This window comes from Onychostruthus taczanowskii, unplaced genomic scaffold, assembly GCF_017590055.1.
Source record: "Onychostruthus taczanowskii isolate IOZ18803 unplaced genomic scaffold, ASM1759005v1 scaffold12, whole genome shotgun sequence".
NCBI classification, from domain to species: domain Eukaryota; kingdom Metazoa; phylum Chordata; class Aves; order Passeriformes; family Passeridae; genus Onychostruthus; species Onychostruthus taczanowskii.
Genome location: NW_024498351.1, coordinates 9,952,568 through 9,965,435, shown reverse-complemented (window position 1 = coordinate 9,965,435; position 12,868 = coordinate 9,952,568). Strand labels below are relative to the sequence as shown.

The 12,868-nt window shown below is 38.6% G+C and overlaps 1 protein-coding gene across 6 annotated transcripts in view; it reads right to left on the bottom strand.

The window, feature by feature from the left end:
* PALLD (palladin, cytoskeletal associated protein) overlaps window positions 1-12,868 on the bottom strand; it is a 189,576-nt gene that overhangs the window by 68,418 nt on the left and 108,290 nt on the right. The window lies entirely within an intron of this gene.

Genomic DNA, 12,868 nt, shown 5'->3' with positions numbered 1-12,868 from the left:
TTTTTCCCAGAAAGAGATAAAGAGTGTCAGATTTCTGTTGTTGGTTCATACCCTTCCTAGTATAATCCACTAGGTCCAGATCCAGTGCTTTCTTACAGGTTACATGCCAACATCAATTTTATAAGCAACCACAGTACACAACTAAAAACTGCTAACATCTAATCCAACATCTGCTTGAAACAAGATAGATAATCTCAAAAGATACATCTATAAAATCACTATTATCAATTCCATGCTTAGCCCATGGAGGTGATCAGTGGTATCACTTGCATTTACTACCTCACGAGCAGCAAGTAAGTGTATCAACATGCTGCCTTTCATCTCTGCTCAACATCCTGGACAACAGTAAAAAAAATTTAGGGCAGGTGAAAGCAAGGGTGATCCTCTTTCTTCTCTGGGATCCAGTTTCTGATCAGTGTGTATTATAGATCAGTTCTGGATACAAGAACATCACCATAACTATTTTCCCCCAGCTGGTATGAACCTCCAAAATGAGTAAGACCTCCACCTGAGAAACTTCATTTCACAGTGGGCAATGCAGAACAAGGTAGCACTGAAAATTTCTCTGCTTACTCAACCCCTTTCACACCTTTTCACCATTAAGCCCTCTTTAGGACTCAGAACTCACTCCACATCACTCAATCCCTCCAGAATATAACAGGAAGAACAGAAGAATGCTGCCAATTAGGAAAAGGGTGAGGAAAATGAAGCATCTCCCCATTGCTAGAACAGAGTGGCATGCCAGAACCTGGCAGTCAGAAGGCTGGGGCTACACTAGCACCCTGTTTCCAATTCTGGTCCATGACTCTGGGGAAGAAGCATGGCAGCTCATACACATGGTATTAAGATAGTACAAAGATAAAAGGAGTATCACTCATGGCTGGTCAGGTCTCTCTGTGATTTTTGATAGGCTTGCTTGTCAAGAATTTCTCTAAAAAGCAGAACACAGTTTTGTTACGGCCTGTAACAGGTGCAGATAACGTAAGACACACAACAAAGAGCAGACTAATGTGCAGTAGGAAAAGTCAGTGATAGAAAAGCATTACCTGGACTTCACATCTCTTAACTGCACCTTCTCCTTTGTATTTGAGATTGAGATAATACTGCATCAAAGACATGTATTCAGTTCTGCAACATTTCTTTTGTCACTGCTCTTAAAATTTTTGTACAGAAGAATTATATGTCTGTGTGTGTTTGTGTATGTTCAGTTCATGGGGATGGAAGATGAAAGCAGAGACTTGTGCACATCAGCTTAGTTCAAGATACTTCCTTGTCTCTGACTCCACAGCATATTTGGGCATGGAAAGTGAAAACGAAGCTCAGCTTACTGGGAAACAAGCATGAGGCACATTGCAAGATAAAGATCCAAAGAGAAAAGAAGCAAAACCATATGCTTAACTTAATATGATCTGTGATTCTTTCTTGTAAACAACTTTGCCTGTAATTCTGGTCCCAGGAACATTTGTTTCTGGTTTAAGGAGTTTCCAACTATATCTACAGCATAACTGGCAAACCAAAATGAAGGACACTAACTTACATAAAAAGACAACTGTCTACAACTCCAATTAAATCCTAATACTTAAAAGAAATAATTAAAACATAATTATAATGATAACAAACAGCTTTTGGAAAAAATGAAGTAAAGGAGCCCAGCAATTAATTTCTGTGGACCAGGGAAGATAATGGTAGATGTCATAGTAAAGCAGGCAAACACCAAATGGCCTGAAGTTTTCTTGCTAGCATTCATTCAGACTTTGAGAAACTTCACAAAATTAAGATTTACTTTTCAAACCACCCCATAAATAAAATGAAATTAGTATTGCTGGAAGTACAAAAACTAAAAAGGATGCCTTCAGGAAAGAAAAGCTGAAAATGCAGGGAGAAAATCTTTAACAAAGTAATCACATCCTCAGTGATGAGTGAAAATAAATGAAAATAACTCACTGGACTTAATGAGAGAGTCAGTCAAATTCTTAAACTATTACAGAATAATTTGCATTTAAATACAATCTTTTTGCCTGCAGTGTATCTTCAGCGAAGGAAGTGTATTTTGATAGCATACATATATTTTAATAAATAAAAACAACAGCTGTTTTCCTTGTGTTACTATAATACAAAAAGCTACACTTCTGTTTCCTTTTTTATCTTTCCCTCCTTGATTGTCCCTCATTATGATATGTAAAAATTTAGTACTGTAGCTGCTGACTTAACTGAGACATTCAAAGCTATACTGGAGTGTGCAATTCTGATCACACTAGCTAAGACCAGAAGTCTCAAATTTTTTAAATCAAAACAGGATGTTTTGACAAAAGAAAAAAATCCAACAAATCAAACTTAAAAAATTCTGAGATGCAGGAAGAAGTTGTGATTGAGATTCAAATGGTGTTTTCTAACGAGGGAGACACATGACACAAGATTCTTTTGGTCTTAAAATCTGGAAATTAATGCGAGGATATAGGCATGCCTGTAAATCAACCCAAATAGTATTCAGCTAGCTACAATGCAGCTTTGCATCATATTACAGTTCAAACATCATTAAACTCAGATGGAAATGTCAGTAAAGTAGACCCGAAGGACTGACCAGAAGAGGGAATTGAAAGAGTTTACAAGCCTCCAAACTGATTCATAGGCAGCTTACTCAATTCAATGATCTATGGAGGCCAGTTCAGCAATCTCCCTGTTTTTCCTACATAAGGGAAATGCATCCCATTTACACTAGCTGTGCAAAATAAGCTTTGGCATGCCAACCATTGCAGATTTTAATTTTTTTATTTAAAATAAAAAAAAAGTATCTCCGTAAAACTACAGCACCTCCCATACTGTGAAACAAAACTTTGACAGAAGAGTCAAAGCTTTTCTGCATAGCTTTGAATGTGGATTCCTAAGCCAGGAACAGGACACTGATTTTCTTGGAATGTGTGAGAGTTTGAGATTTCTTTAGAAGGCCAGAATGTCAAATTAGGATTTCCCAAAACCAAAAAGTGACAGACTATACCTCTGAAATGGTAGTTACCAAACATGTGCCAGTCCAAAGCATTTAGTACTATTTCAAGTACCCTGTACTACCTAACTTGGCTGGTATTGGCAGACACTGAGGTAGTAACTGTAAATTGCTTTGTCTGGTACTATTTCTGTTTGGTGAAATTCACAATGTCTGAGCTGGAAGTACCAAGCTGTTTGTGGCTTTTGTTGTTCTTTGCCCTTCTGGAAAATAAAAGATCACATGTTTGTCGCAAGAAAGAATATTTAGGCAAGCATTTCCCATCACTTTCAATTCTGCAAATACATACTATTAAAGCTATGTGCTTCGCAAAAAGGAAAACACAGCTAGGGTCAACACTTGATAGCAAATCATACTGCAGTCTCTGATCTAGGAAAACAGGATTCAACAACAACAATGACAAGAAGATTTTTGTCCAAACTTCTAATAATACCATCAGAAAACTAAAGATTAGAAGTTTCCATTGCTGAGTCAATTTTCCTAAGGCAGCAGTTACCATTTTTGTGAAAGACACGTACACTTGCATGTGTGAGTACATACACGGTGACAAAGTGACTCACACTCAAGTCTTCTTTGTTATACCACTATTTTGCCTTTCAGACTAAAATAGGAAAGGTCCTCAGGGTAAAAGATTAAATGATATTGATCAGACTTATTGCGCAACTCCTATGACAGCATAGAGGAAAACTGTGGGTCTACTATGTAGGCACTTTCTAATAAGGAACTGGAACAGTGATGGTTGAACAAGCACACGGAGAAGTCAAGTATCCCAATAACTTCCTAGATACTGCAATACCCATGTGATTGGTCTGTTTCATCCATGAGTAATCCATGAGATTTCCTGGCCTGCAGAACTACTGATACTGCACTGTGTGAGAGCTCTGAAAATTAAATATAACAAAATATAACCTAGAAAAAAACCCCCATTGACTGCTCAGGCTTTACTTCATAGTAAAGCTGACATAACACTTTTCAGCTGTGATAGTGAAACTCTTACAAGCAGTGCCATGGATTTGAGAGGTCTACCTGCACTTCAGATGCTAAAAATGTTAGAAGGCTTAAAAAAAAGTTGCAGATGATCACAGCAGTTTGAATGTCACCTGTAAGTCCTTCCCAGTTCTGAACTCAAATCTCAACACTACATTTCCTTCTTTAATAGCCCTGATATGGCAATAGTGAGTGTGTTGTATCTTTCAATTAGCTACACTTCAGTACCTTACAGGTGCTGTATTTGTAAGGCCTGTCAGGAAAGATAAAGAAGCTGTTTCTTCTGAGCCAGGCTTCCCTACAGTATTTAAAAAGTTTTTCAGTAGCTGTTTATGAGCTGATCTTGTCACAATTTCAAGATCAAGGCATAACTTACTTCCTTTCATCAGGATGTCAAGCTCACAGTGCATGTAATTGTTTGCTATAAAGGCTGTGACTTTAGGACACATACTGTTGCTAACATTTTGAAACCAGAGCGAACCAGGCCAGTATGTTAAACATTACTGCTGAAGTTTGTGCCCACAGCTATTTAGTTTTCTCTATCCTAGGTTTCACACACTCAGCAGAGATTGTAGCTCTTCCTTCAGAATATTTGTTGTATGGATTCTTCCTGCTTTAAGTGAGTCTGAAGTGAAAAAATGAATGGTGTTCCACAGGTTTTTCCACCAGGAATAAGACCTTTTAACTTCAGTCCGTATAAGTAAGTAAAACATCCCAAGACACTGGATCACAGGGCATGAATTTTACACCTATGTTTAAACCAGTACCTAACTTGCATTTCTGAAATCCCATAATATTTTTCCATGTTTATGTTGTTGTAAAATACTTTTCTATCCAAATCGTCAGGACAGTTTTAGGGTTTTCTAGTACTAATTTTCTTTCTTTTCTCTCTTTCTCTACTACTGTTCTTAATACAAAGACAGGTCTGACTCTCAGGAGTGCCTGTGTCGCCTTTCTAGATGAATTTCTAAGTTTTCATCAAAACATTACAGTAGACAAAATCTTATAATATGTTTTTGTAATGCCTAAAATTATCTGCAATGGGACTCTTCTTTCCCCTTGGCAAAGGATGACTCATTTATCTTCAGTCTGCTAACCAACGGGGCTGCCAAAGACCCCTCCTTTCTAAACAAAAATCTGTAGAGAGCTTTCAGAAACATGAGAAAATATGACAAACACAGCTTGAGTTCTTAACTTTGCTGGCTGAAGATCACAGAAGGATACGGACAAGCCTCGATCCCCTGCATTCACCACTGCGCTGGTAACAGGAGAGAGCAGCTCCCTGCACACAGACTGCTTCCCCGGCTTCCCTGGCATCTCCCCCTCTGCTCCTATTCTGAAATCCTCCAGCTCCAACTTCCTTATTTGGTTGCCGGGACTGTTCTTTGTCTGGCTGAGCCCCCCGGGCCGCACCGCCCCCGGCTCGGCCCGGCCCGGCTCCAGCGGCCCCCCCGCCCGGGCCCCGGGCGAGCCGCGGCCATGCCCATGTAAGGAGCAGCTCCGGGCGGGCGGGCGGGCTGCGGCCGGGGGCTCGGGCAGCGCCGCGGCTGCCTCGGCTCAGCCCTGCACTGCAGCAGCCTCGGCTCAGCCCTGCAGCAGCCTGGGCTCAGCCCTGCACTGCAGCAGCCTCGGCTCAGCCCTGCAGCAGCCTGGGCTCAGCCCTGCAGTGCAGCAGCCTCAGCTCAGCCCTGCAGCAGCCTGGGCTCAGCCCCGCGGCAGCCTCGGCTCCCAGCGCACGGCCGCCGCCGAGCCCCCAGCAGCAGCGCTCCCCGAGCCGCCCCGGCTGCGTCTGCAACCACTGGCAGCAAGACAAAGGAAAATGAAGCGATGGAGTTCCAGTGTAAAAACTCAGAGATTCCTGTCGTGTTTTCCATTGTTCTTTAGAACAGGTTACAGCGTGTCCTGTGGGGATTTCACTGGTGCTTTCTGCAGAGAAAAGGAATCCCTCAACTGCTACCTACCTTTTAAAAAGTTACTATTCTGTTATGCTACGTGAAGAAACAAAGCAAGACTAGCTTTACCCTGAAAATATCCCGAAACTTTTAAAAGTAGCGTTTATGAAGAAGAACTAACCTGCAGGAAGACAGTGAAATGCACTAGGGGAACACTCCCTACTGCTGCTCCTGTTGCTTGATACTCAGTTTTAGTGGCACTTCAGATACCTCATGAGAAAGAATTGTCAAACTGTACATAAGAGCCACAGCAAGCAAAGAACAACACTTAAATAAAAAACAAAAACCCAACCAAAACCCAGTCCTGCTGGTCACTGTATTTTTTTTTTTTTTTGTTCATATCTTTTAGATTTAGTCTTTTTAAGTCAATTCATGTGGTAGCTTTTTTTTTTTTTTTTTTTTTTTTTTTTTTTTTAAACAAAGATCAAGGAATCCTGTAGGAAGTGATTTCTTTCTTTACATTTACATGAGAAAATGACAACAGTTCAGGAGAACACATACTGAATATGTCCACACTGACAGCTAAAACAAAAGTTGATCCAGAGATCTAGTTATCTGACTAAGGAGCTTATTGAGCTGTTACTCCTTAAAAGGAAAACCCTTAACAAAGTAGTGATTTAAAATTAGTAAAAGTGTTCTAAGACAGTCCTTTCATGCAGTGTGACAAGAAACAACATTTTGAAAAAATCAAAGAAGAAGGTATAGCTAAACTTCAAACTTTCTAAGTCTGTCTGGGAATCTGGAAGCATTTCTGCATTTCTCAATATGGTTCCCTAGTATTAAGTTATGAAAACAAGTCCTTAAATAATGCTAAGACTCCTTCCATTGTTGCAAGCTCCCATGGATGTTGGATGAAGCTGAAAACAAGTAGTAAACTGGAACAGAGAGCACTGCTTTAAGTCACTGATGTACAGGGCAATAGTGACTGCTCCTGGACACAAGTGCCTGAAAAAAATAATTACAGAGATTACAAAGGTGCATTTATAACCTAATCTTCCTGCTGCACGCAGGTCAGTTGTACTTTCAGTTCAACAGAAAACCGACTCTGGTATTTTTAAACCACATTCTTGCCCTTGACAGAGGCCTGAACAAGTTTGTTTACTTGTGAGAAACTCTCAAACTAGAAAAACATAAGGGAACAGCTTAATAAAATAACAGAATAAATATATTGATGACATCATAATTACATTACATATTTAAATTAGCATGTTAAAATTCACCTCAGGAAAAAACCAAACAAACCAAACAATTTCAGCAAAATAAGAAACACATAGGAACAATTTAGAAGAATTTATGCCCAGAAAGATCAGGTTTCAAATTTCTGCTTCAAGATTAATGTAAATAAAACATTCCTAACTGACAAAGAGAATGCTAAAATAAAAATCCAAAATACAAAAATACTTCAAGAATAAATTAAACTAATGTCACAAAGATGAAGCATTGTTAAATAATAATTTAAAACAAAATATAGTATCTTATGGAGCTCATCCTTTCTACTGCTAAAGGCTGCAGAGTACCAGGTTATTTCAGACTAGTCCATCATCTTCAGCAGGTGTTCAGGCTACTGACAAATAACTCACTGCTGATTCTGCAAGCAATTTACTGTCCAGGCCCTGTCATCTGACATCGGTTCATCTGAATGGAACAAATGACAGCACAAGAGACATGTTCAGGGTAGGAGGACATATCCTTCGACCTTTGACGTGTTGTTCTACATTTGCTCTTCTGCAAGTAGCAGTATGTCTCTGCTGCAACAGAAACTGGCAATGCTCTCAAGACAGCTATCTAAAAATCTAAGAGAAATGCCTATGAAAGCTTAGGTTTCTACCCTTGCAGAAAGGGTGACCTCCCAGAGGTCTGGAAGTTACTACTCAACTGACTTTCAATGTAAGTTCCAGTCCTCTTTTTGTCTGGTCAAACAGGTTTCAAAATACAGGTTTTGTCTCTCTAAATACTCCAGATAGCTAAATTCCTGTCATTGACCCCAGTGGCCATCTTTAATGTGCAAGTTTATTTCCAGGCAAGTAGAACATATCTGCTCCCTGTGCCATCATCTTCTCTTTTCAGTACCTGCCAGTTTGTGCTTCCTTCACCTCCCTGAGTGAACCCCCTCACTCCAACTACTCCACAGCTCACAGTAAATCTACAGCTGCAGCTAGACTAAGCCATGGCAGCCTCCTTCTCCCTGGTTTGAATCGCTGCCCTCAGAGAACCACACCATATCCTGTCTCTCCTTCACTTCTGCCAGAGGGTGCCCTCATGCTGTCCAGCCCCACATCCATGTTGTGGCAGTTTCATGTAGTCAAAAACGAGAAGGCTCCTGATGAGCAATGGAACAGAAATGTGCCATAAAAGACCACATCATTAACCCAACAGACCTGAGTAGTTTTATCATCTGAATATGAAAGTACTCAGCACCAGTGCACAACCACTTACCAAGGTTAGAGTACTGGCAACAACTGTTTCAACCTGCTGCTTGGAAACTCTGAATTCAAAATTGACAAAATCTTAACTATTATTAAAGGAATTATGAAAACAATTAAAAAACCCTCATCATTTTATCAGTAAATTAAAACTGATTTTCTGTGCTAATGTTCAGCTTTGTAATAAAAACTACTGGCATTTTAGCATAAGCACTAAAACATTTAGTGATATTGTAAAACATATCCAATAACACAAAATCATATTTCTCAGACTAAACATCTTAACATATTCTGAATGTATAGATATACACATTGATAATAATGCATTTTAATACAGATCTTCAAAAAATTCCCTGCCAAAGTATGAGGCTCTGCATTGACTTAAGTGATAAAACAGGCCCATTGTACACTAGCCAATTTGTTCACTAGCACAACTGTCCAACAATAATTACTATGCATCAGTTTATGGTTTCAACTAAAATTATCATTTAATCTTAATGCATGTTTTATGATTATAGACCCATGGAAGCGATATTAATTATGTAAGAAACCCATGTGTATTCATATAAAAATAATATTGTCAGAATTTTCAGTGTAGAAGTGCTAAAACGTATGCTGGGAGAGACCTGTATGAAAGATACTCTGAAATGTAAGGTAGTTATGAGTTATGTAGTTATGAGTGGTCAAAAGTCATGCATTGAGTTGTACTTAGAGCAGCAGTCAAGGACAATGCCATGTCAGAGAGCTGGGCACAAATTCTTTGGAAGAGGAAGCACTATTGTCCATATGCATAGCTGGCAAGGCCCATTGCATTTAGATCTGGAAAAAATTTACTACCATATTTTCATCAAAATGGAGAAAATACACAGAACAGCAGCAGAAACAACTGTCAACTGCAAGTAGATGACCATTTTTCAATCTGGTTTTACAAAGAAATATATAATGAATGACTTTGTAACATGATAACTAGTGATATCTGGAAGTGGCAAATAGCAAATAAGCACAGACTGCTGTGAGGAGCAGCAGAATGAAATGAATAAATGAAAAATTCAAGCTGACTAAAAATGAAAAACTTAGTCTTATTCCATAGTTTGACTCATCTCAGTCTGTTGGGCAGAACAGATCCACAGATCAGATAGTGCTAAACAGAGAATAAAGCAGCACTGTAACAAAATTAACAATACAAAAGAATTTTAGCTCTCTTGGTGCGGTGTTCTAGTAAGATCTTCCTTTGTAGGATGCTCATAAGTTAAACAGAACTTTGAGGAACCAAAACCCCCCATTACATTTGAAAAAAAGACATGCATCATGAAGATTGGGGCTGTCAAAGCACAACATGCTAAAGACTTAATTTTGGTTTAGAAACCAGGTTTCTTCTTCCTAGACATTAAAACATATAAAACCAGAATGAAACAAAACAAAACAACCCTCAAAAAACTTCAGTAATAATTTACAATCACGGATTTTATGGGTAATGTACTCCTTGTGGGAGTTCAGAATTACTTAGAAGATTTGTAGACAAGATTTTTATGCCCTGTTTACATTTTCTAGGAGCTTAAGAGAAAACAGTCTGAAATAAGCTGCAGCTAACATGCTACAGGAAATGAAGGAAGAGAACCAGACTTCTCAAGAAAGATTTACATTTATATAATGGTGATGGCTATATTTTGGCTTAGAAAAAGGAATACAATTGTTCTAAAATACACAGAAAAGCTGTTGACTAGTGTTTCTCCTTACTTAGTGGATCATGAACCACTCCAACACTGTACACTGCAACAAAATGCTTTTTAAGAGAGCTCTTTCACCATTGCATGATACTTTGTTTACAGACCAAAATGTCTTGCATCAGCAATTCCTCTCTGTATAGCAACCAAAGAGACACTAAGCCAGCACAACCCTCGTCTATGCCAAATGTGTTGGTGCAGAACACACAAGGACACTTTCCATGGTTTCCATGGAGGAAGCATTCAGTCTGTTGGTAAGCAGTAATGTGTTCTTGGAAGTGTAACATCATCTTTTATGAAAGATGTCCACAGCACATTGATGGAAGAACCTGCAATCAGCTTCTCACCACTTTGTAACGTTTCCATTGGTGGGAATCAGGTGCCTTTGAAATTGAAGTTTAGAAGTTGAAATTAATTAAAGGGGTCTGCTTACTACATGTTAAGAACATTATAGCATGTGAGCACTTCTGCAGAGAATTAATTTATTTGACATGATCAGAATAGTGCCAGAAATCAGACTTTTTCTCTGCACTAAACTATGCCTATATTTGGCTTGATCATAAGTTCTTTTATTTAAACAGAAAGAAGCAAAACCCCTTGCTACCAAAGATTCAGCTTTGGACATGTTCAATATGACATCATCATTTCAGCCAGATTTTTTTCCATTGGGTCAGAAATCCATGAATCACACACAGAGAGTGGCCTACGGGGGATCTGTGGACTGCTCCTGGCTTAGCAGGATGTCTCTAGACATCTTGTTCTGACTCACAGATAAAAGGCACAAGAACTGAAAGCAAGGAGTTTATCTTGCCTTCATTCCCAACATTTGTTCAAGATGACAACAGGGCAACTTGTGAGATGTTATACAGTGAGAGAACAGAGATCAAAGGAATGCACAGAAGACTAAGAAAGTAACTTCTTGTACCTGACTTATAAACTCATTTTCATGTAATTTTTGAGATATGTTTGGGTAGAAATGGATGAACAAACTTGTCCAAATTAGTTTTAACTTTGGTTTTGACCCATTCTTACATATTCAACTTCCACAGAAATCCTTTGAGAGAGTCTGCACCATACATCTCTTTCTGGAGTTCTTACTCGTATATTTGGGAAGCATCAAGTTTTGCATACATCAGCTAGCCAGCTGAGATGAAAATAAACTGCAAAGAGATATAGTAACATAAAGCTTCATCTCAAGAAAATACTGTAAGACAAATGTGTTTATACTGCAGTAAGCCTGAATATTAAAATGCTACATTTCATTCAAGCAGGATTATTGGAACGGCTTTGCAAAATCTGTGAAGTGTGACATAAGCCTGCAGGTTTGGATGCCTTCCTAAGATGTATTCTTCTTAATCTAAATTACTTCCCATTAATCACTTCATTTTTGCTATCTAGTTTCCAGTGAATGCTGCGCATTTTTCCCATTTCTTTTTTTGCCATGACCATAAATGGTAGAAAGATTGTGCCGTACATTTAGTTATTTCTGCTGTTTTATCTTGAATTTAGATAAAAACTTTACAACTCTCGCTATGCAATTTTATTTTAAAAAAGGTGGTTTTCACTTTAAACTCAATTAAAACATGCAATAAAATGTCCACAGTTCTGTTGTAGGATAGAAATATTAACCTGCAGATATCCAGAAGATTCTGAAGTATTCTACATATGTTTTTTCTCCGAAAGAGTATTTTTCTTTGTTAAAGTGAAAATTTAAATAAAAACAAAACTGGAAGTATCTTTAAAAACAAGGTTGAACAGGTATCATGGGGTATCCTGTGGTAAAATATTCTGAAAAGTCAATGAAGAAGCAGATACATAGAGTTTCTCAAAAGCACTGAAATTTTATTAATCTGTATAGGTTTTCATTAGGTACAACAGTTTTGCAAGTATGCAGTTTCCATGGCTTAAAAAGACCATGTTCTGTAAAAAAATCCAAAAAATCCATGCTCAAAACCCCCAAATTTTGGCAGTTTGTTGGGGTTTTTTGGTCTTATATGAGTTGTTATGAATGACATTTTGCTTTCACGTGGTTTTATTAGTTTTTAAGTCCCTACTTGAATTTTTAACTAGGTTTTAAAATTATAGGAGATTAATAAGGGTAATGGAGTAGATAACATAGGTGCTAAGGTGCTCTAAGGTGCAATATTTTCCTTTTTACAGTGTTAGGCCATGAGAGAGACCTCTCTTTGACAAAGCTAAACAACATACAACACCTGTTTTCAGCACATGACAAAGACTGTGATGTGAGGTTTGATTGAGGAGTACTTCATGCTCTGGGATGTTGTATCTCAATTACAACTTTGAAAGGCCAAAGTTCCTTTGAGAAGATATATACTCCAAAGGGAGAGCTACAGGCCAGAGCCTAGAGATGCTGAAGGTTTCATGAGTTTCTGCCAGTACCCACTGTGAAGGCAAGTGCAACTGCAGCAGTCATTCTTAAGCAGCAAATTCAATTCATGGTATCACAGCTATCCTGGTGAATAATTGTTTACACATTCTCATTCTACTGATATCAATAGGTACAAACAACAAAAGAAACCATGTTTAAACAACTCCAGAAACAGAAACCACACCAAGTCTTGACTTTTCAACGACTAAAGGAGCAAAGCTGAGCACAGACCTCTGAACTATTTGCTGCACAAAAACTCCCCTTATTGCTGGCAGGTCTTTTCCCTGGCACACAAGGAAGTCAGTATCTCATTATTACCCTAAATTTCTTGCTCTTCCTTGCACCTTCAGTTGTGTGTTTTAAGGACCTTCCCCCCACGCCACCCCCCCCCC